Genomic DNA, 7,677 nt, shown 5'->3' with positions numbered 1-7,677 from the left:
ATAGTAATGGAAATTTGCATTTATATATATATATATATATATATATATATATATACTAGCAAATGTAGACGTCGTTGACTGGGTGCAAAAACAGCCTACAGAAAATGGACTGATTTATGATATGTTATGAAAAGGAAGGGTTGTAATGAGATAGCTTCGAATTTGGGGGGTATCAAAACCAAAGCAAAATATCATGAAAGTAAAAATAAAATAGATAAACCCCATAATTTATTATACCTTACATGTTTACACTGAAACACTTATAACAATATTCTGTGGATCTATATTAAAAAATCTTGTTAAACTTTGTGACATATTTTCATTCTATGGAGGTCTGGCCCGAACGGACACCCATAATTTTATTATACCATATTTCTTCAAACTGAAACATAATTATCAAAGTATACTTACGCAGATAGATATGAAAAGTCTTTATTAAAGTTTGTGCCTATTTCCATTCTACGGAGGCCAGGTGCGAACGCAGACCCCACAATTTTATTGTACCATCCCTATTTAAGTTAAAACATACTTATCAAAGTATTCTTATGTACATCTATATCAAAAACACTTGTAAACGTTATTTTTTTTAATTTTTTAATTTTTTATTTCCATACTTTGTGGATCAGGCGCGAACGCAGACCCCATAATTTTAATGAACCACTGTTTTGCCAGATCAAACATACTCATTCCTGTGTCTCGATACATCTTCTATAATTATATGCAATCAGTTTTTTAAAATAGTCAATCATATAGGAGCCTATTCGTGACCACACACACACACACACACACACACACACACACACATACACACACACATTCAGCTTTATATTATAGATATTTACTATAATAATTATTAAATACTTACAGATGCTAGTGTTTCATCCTTTCGGGAATCATCAGTGCAGGGTGTCAAGATTAACACCAGTCGATAGATTCGAACCCAACGACAGAAGCCATCCCTGGCTCCATTAGCAAGGACCTAATCCATTCGGCTATCGTTAACCGCAAAAAATACCTATTGAATTTAAACATTTATTTTTTAAATGCTTTTTAATGTCTGTCAGAGTGATCTAATCATTATATGATGATACACAATATGGAAAAATTAACGATCGAACAGCGTGTTAAAGTTGTTGAAGTTTATTACAGCAATGGGCGATAAAACAAAGGATGCATTTCGCGCACCACGCGATTATTTTGTTCCACATAATCGGCCAACCGAAGTTCAATTACGAAAAATTATTCGTAAACTTCAACTAACTTAGGTCGTTCACGCGAAAATATTGCTGCAATACGCGAAAGTGTGGCCGGGAATCCAAACATATCTATCCGACACCGTGCGCAGGAATTGAACCTCTCCACAACAACGTTACATCGAATTTCGACAAAAGAAACGTCTCTATAAAATTCAACGGACACAAAAGCTAAAGCCTAATGACCATTTAAAGCGCTATACATTTGCTAATTGGCTGCAAGAGCAAAGACAAACCGATAATGATTTTTCGCAAAAAAATCATCTTAATGATGAAGCTTATTTTCATATTGGTGGATTCGTTAGCAAGCAGAATTGTCGCATTTGGTCGGCTGGAAATGTAAGGACGATTATTGAAAAGCCATCTCACTGTTTAGTGTGAATTTTTTGCTAACAGAATCATTGGGTCGTATTTCTTCGAAACTGATGACGATAATTCTGTTCCAGTGACAGGCGAGCGATACCATGCCATGATAGTTAGCTTTTTATGGCCTTAACTGAATTCTATGGATGCTGAAGATTTGTGGTTCCAACAGGACAGCACCACAGCCAATGCGACAACGGCTTTACTGAATGCGAAGTTCCAAGGTCGCATCATTTAAGCGCCTTATTCGAAGCCAATCCACAACTACTTGAGAACTTACTTCTGAATTAGACGTAACGCATACGACGATTTCAAACCACCTCAGAGAGATTGGAAAGACAAAAAACAAAAACAAACTTGATAAATGGGGGCCTCACGAATTGAACGACAACCAAAAGAAACGTGGTTATGAAGTGTTCTCTTCTCTTCTTTTACGCAACAAGAACGACCCGTTTCTCGACCGGATTGTGATTTGCGATGAAAATGGGTTCTTTACGACAAACGGCGATGCTAAGAACAGTGGTTAGACGTCGACGAAACTCCACGACACTTCCCGAAGCCATAGCTACACAAAAAGAAGGTCATACTGACCGTTTGATTGCCTGCGATTGGTCAGATATATTTTAGTATTTTGAATGAAGGCGAAACCATTATGGCGGAAGAGTACTGCCAACAAATGGATGAAATGCATTATTAAAATCAACAACACGCAGCATTAGTCAACAGAAAAAGACCAATTCTTCTCCACGACAATGCCCGACCGCACGTTGCTAAACTGGCCCTGGTGTTAAATGAATTGGGCTACGAAAGTTCGCTAAACTAGGTCTATTGTCAAACGAATTGGGCTTCGTAACTTTGCCTCATCCGCCATACTCTCCAGACCTTCCACCCACCGAGTACCATTTTTTCAAGCATCTTGACAACTTTCTGCGTGAGAAATACTACAAAAACCTACGCGATATCAAAAAACGCCTTGAGTGACTTTATCATCTCCAGAACGCAAGATTTTTTTTTTTACATTACTGACATAAATACACTTGTTTTGCGTTGAAAAAAAAGAGGTTCGGATGGTGCATATTTCAATCATTAAATTTTTGTTTGAGCCGAGATATGTTCATCTGAATTTAAAAGTTAAAAATCGCAAGAACTTTCCTTGACAATCTTATATATATATATATATATATATATATATATATATATATATATATATATATATATATATATATATATATATATATATAAGATTGCTTACGAGTATATATATATATATATATATATATATATATATACACTCGTAGGCAAAAAAACAAAAATGGGCCAAACAAATTTTATATATTTTATTGCACTAAAAGCTATATTGAACAAAGAACAGTTGAACAAGGAAACTTAAAGGAGACTAATACGACAAAGCATTTGCTTTAATAAATGCTTAGGATGGAATCGCATTCCCTTTTGATTTCTTTATGAGATCAATCCTTTTAGACATGCTCTCAACCAAAGTGAAACACCGTGAAGAGGAGATGCTATTTCATTCGTTTTGCGCAGCTTCCTATAGTTTGTCATTGTTCTCAAAAGTTATCCTGGCCAATACACGAGATATTATGGACCAAATATTATCGATTGGGTTTAAATCGGGGCTTTGACCTAACCAAAATATCACATCAATTGAATTATTAGAAAACCATTTTTTGTGAGTTTAGCAGTGTGTACAGAGGCATTATCATGTCGAAAAATAATGTTCTAGAATTTTCCCAGCTTTTGGATTCTTAGTAATAGTCCTGTTTCTAACATTCGAATGCATTCCTTTACATTGATTCACATCTAATATGTTCCCCAACTCCTATTGCACTAAAAGCTATATTGAACAAAGAATAATTAAAATAATAACAAAAGATCATGGAAAAATATTGAAAAATCAATTCCTTCTTTCTTTCACTCTTGGCCAATGTTTTTTGCTCATGAGTATATATATATATATATATATATATATATATATATATATATATATATATATATATATTTGTGTACAGAAAGTTGTTAGTTGAGACAGATCATTGGTACCGTCGGTTTCAAGCCCGATAATAAGGCCCGTTTAAGGTATCCTTATCAAGCTCTCTTCAGCCAATATTCGTCTCTTTATACAGAGTCATATGTCCCTCTGGTTAAAATATGCTCGCAAAAAGGCAAAATTACGACTACTTACATATGACCCGATCAGCGCTTTCGATAACCTTTACAAATAAAATTGCATAATCGCAACGACCACTTTCCATTGACTTATCGATGGCGATGACCCTAGCACGGGAACAGATTGCACAAGATCGTAAAAAACGGGGAATAAGCCAGACTTGAAATAGGTGGGGCATTCTATTATTTTAAAAGTCACCTGAGAAGCTACATCGACATTCCCCGATGAGGGCGCCTCAGGCAGCTAGTTATAAACTAGCTCCTCCCCCAAAGCAAGAAGGCAAGGCGTGGAAGGGTGGACCGCTTAGAATAGAACAAAACAAATATGACAGTCGGACAGAAAAAAAGGTCACCGTCGCCACCATGACCCAGACTATATTGGTTTGATTGTCGAGGACGAATCATCGATACGACCGGTGTAAGAAAAGAAACCGCTTTCTTTACCACGATGGGAAAATGTATTTGAATTGAAAAGAGGTTTTTCTTGCAAAAAAAATCAAGCAAAATTTTTCCCTATGTGAAATAAAAATTGTTTTATTGTAAAACCAGACTTATTTTTTCTTGATTATTAAGCGGCTTTTGCAACAAAATGACTATATATATATAAATATATATATATATATATATATATATATATATATATATATTTTTCTTTAGAAATATATTTTCTTATAACATATATCAAGCCTCATATAAGAAGCTGAATGTAATTACAGAGCAATATAGAGAATGGATGACAAAAATTAAGTGATTGATTTTGCGCAACGAAATAGATACTGTTAAGAATTGTATAAGTCAACTGAATTAAAGGAATAAATTATAAGATGGTCAACGTCATGAATATAACTTTTAGTCATTTATTCTCTCCTCTCTCTTTCTCTCTCTCTCTCTCTCTCTGGTCTATATATATATATTACAATAGAAAAATGCGAATATGAAAAGCAATATGGTTAAGCTTAAACATGGAAAAGTGAAGGACTAGTTGTTAAAACTGGAAAAGAAAATGACAAGATACTCTAGTAAAAATATAATACATTTATAACTTAAAATATTGCAGCATTAAGAATTGATTATATGATGTTATAAATTGAATTAAAAATCCATGATTTTTCCAAGCTTCTAGTAAATTCACTTGTTCTTTGTTTAATTTCAGTCTTATTTTTTTACCCCCATAAACATACCATGCACATATGTAATAACAATGTACTTCACTCGTCTGCTTTCAATAAAATCCCCCAATTTAATTCTGTTTCACTTGTTACTTTCCTTTTCGCGAGAGCGGTGAATTAGTAGCAACAGATGTCGCTGAAGCGACGTGGTTGCTATGGAAACAAGTCATAAAAACTTTGCTCACCTCTTACGTCTTTTTACGATTATATATGTATATGTATATATATATATATATATATATATATATATATATATATATATATATATATAGTGCAAAACTTTGTTGAAATTCAAAGACTTACTTTTTCTTTTTTATAACTTTTATTATTTTTCCTGGATCTTTTTCATTACAGCTGTTTCGTTAGTGGGAAGACAATTTTACGATTTATGTGTCCATAAAAATATCCTGTCGCCAAGAACTTCTTTAGATGATTTTTCCGTTTGATATCAACAACAAAAAATTGATTATTTTCCATGGTAAACATGGTATTTGGGGAAAAGAAATTCCAACGCCACGCTAATTTATCAAACATCAGATATATACTCATACTCGTAATACATACGGACACCCGTTTTTTCTCATTTTTTTCTGGCTGGGGATGGAGCATTCTTCGTTCGGATGTCAGACCACTATCTCATACATCCCAACCAAGAGATCTTTTCAAGATTCTAACCGTCCCTTTAAGTGTAATTGCTTGTATATTTCTTGCATTTGATTTACTGGGTATATTTCGTGTTGCTCTTATAATAACTGAAATGATAGAGATCTCCCTCAAATTCCAGTTTCTTTTCAATTCGTATTTCGTTATCTTTTTCCTCTCAGCTGTGTTCGAGCTAGTTTTGGTATTTCGTTTAAATAGAAAATCTTCACTACAGAAGTAAATCAACAACTTGAAAATGTAAGTAACACATCGTGTTGCTTACATTTTACTGAAGGGTATGTTGTCAAAAGCTCCAACAATATCTAAAAAGACACCGAGTGCCATCTTCTTTTTTGTTAGTTTACGCTCTATACAGATCACGAATTCATGAACCGCAGTCTTGGTAGAGACCCTGACTCGGAACTACTGTGATTGAATGATAAATATTGCATAAATGTGTGTTTGAGAGCTAATTTTTTTTTTGCAATCATTAATAAATATTATAAATTTATATATTAATACAATAGCCATGCCTGGAAAAATCATGGATTATATGGAAAAATGCGCGCATGAAAAGTAATATTCTTAAGATTTTATTAAACCTGGAAAAGTAAAGGACAAGAAATTCAACCTGGAAAAGTAAAGAACAAGATATTCTAGTAAAGTAAAAAAATAAGAATTTTTTAGACTTAAAATATTGCAGCTAAAAATAAAATTTGAATATTGATAAATATTTTATTTATTATTTGCATATGTTGTTGTTTATTGTTGAGTTAGAAAGGGTGTCAGTCGCTGGATTGAACTTATTTTCCCCCCTATTATTTGCATATATTTATGCAGTGAAAATTGTTTGAATAAAATTAATTCATTAGTTAGTTAGTTAGTAGATGGAATTAATAATTTTATAATTTACATAAAAATGAATTAAATGATCCTAATTATGATATAATAAAATTATTAATTTTTATGTAAATTATAAAAAGTAAATACATATATACACGAGATGCCTCCTATTTTTACATTCCACCCGAATAGATAAAAAAAAAGGATTGTAAATTGCACCGTTATGATGAATGAACTTACGCATTCATAACGTGAAAGTTTCATAGCTTTATTGTAGATATAGACGGCGTGAGACGTTAAGAAAACAAACTCTGTCATGGACGTATGCAAGAAGCAGAGATGCGTCATTGAATTCCTCCATACAGAAAAAAAAAATTGAACTGATCAACGCTGAATGTTTACGAAACCGATGCAGTTGATGTCAGCATAGTTAGGAGATGAGTTCGTCGATTTCAGAGTAATAATAGAGATGTGAGTGACAAAACGTGGTCCCAACTTTTACGACAGAAGCACCAAAAGACGTTGGCAAAAGTGCATTCAAAGCGCTCAGATAATAATAATAATAATAATAATAATAATAATAATAATAATAATAATAATAATAATAATAATAATCTATATATTAATAGGATAACGTATGCGTTATTTATTTTGTGTGTCACGCTTACATCCGGGTGACTGTCGTTTAATTGTTATTTAATTTCATGTAATAAATAATTTTACCAAGAATTCTTCATAAGTTTTGGTTTCGGGTTTGATTATAGCTGAAGGAACGCAAATATATATATATATATATATATATATATATATATATATATATATATATATATATATATATAATTATATATACATATACGTATATATATACATATATATGATGATTGCAACGTCTTGTCAGACGAGTGCCACGCCCTCATTCATGGAAAGTCCATGTGTCCGTGGATGACTTTTTAGTCCTGTCAGCGACTTGTACACCCTTAAGCAGACATGACATTGAAGACGGTCATTTGTATATATATATATATATATATATATATATATATATATATATATATATATATATATATATATACGTGCAAGCCTACATATATACACATACATACACATAATACACATATACACATACATATATATATATAAACATACAAACATATATATATATATATATATATATATATATATATATATATATATATGTGTGTGTGTGACGCCACACTAAA

General features: G+C 32.3%; 1 protein-coding gene across 2 annotated transcripts in view; it reads right to left on the bottom strand.

Moving 5' to 3' along the window:
• LOC145297774 (uncharacterized) overlaps positions 1-7,677 on the bottom strand; it is a 115,078-nt gene that overhangs the window by 92,946 nt on the left and 14,455 nt on the right. The window contains exon 1 of one of the 2 annotated variants that reach the window (XM_080144024.1): positions 866-1,002. The exons of the other annotated variant lie outside the window; for it this stretch is intronic. The gene's annotated coding sequence lies outside the window, so the exon portion shown is untranslated. Of the gene's footprint in view, positions 1-865; positions 1,003-7,677 lie in introns of those variants that run through there. 2 annotated transcript variants of the gene reach the window in all.

This window comes from Euprymna scolopes, chromosome 18, assembly GCF_053919585.1.
Source record: "Euprymna scolopes isolate OS-2025 chromosome 18, ASM5391958v1, whole genome shotgun sequence".
Taxonomy (NCBI): domain Eukaryota; kingdom Metazoa; phylum Mollusca; class Cephalopoda; order Sepiida; family Sepiolidae; genus Euprymna; species Euprymna scolopes.
Note: the sequence above shows the minus strand (reverse complement) of the source record. Positions and strands in the feature narration are given on the sequence as shown.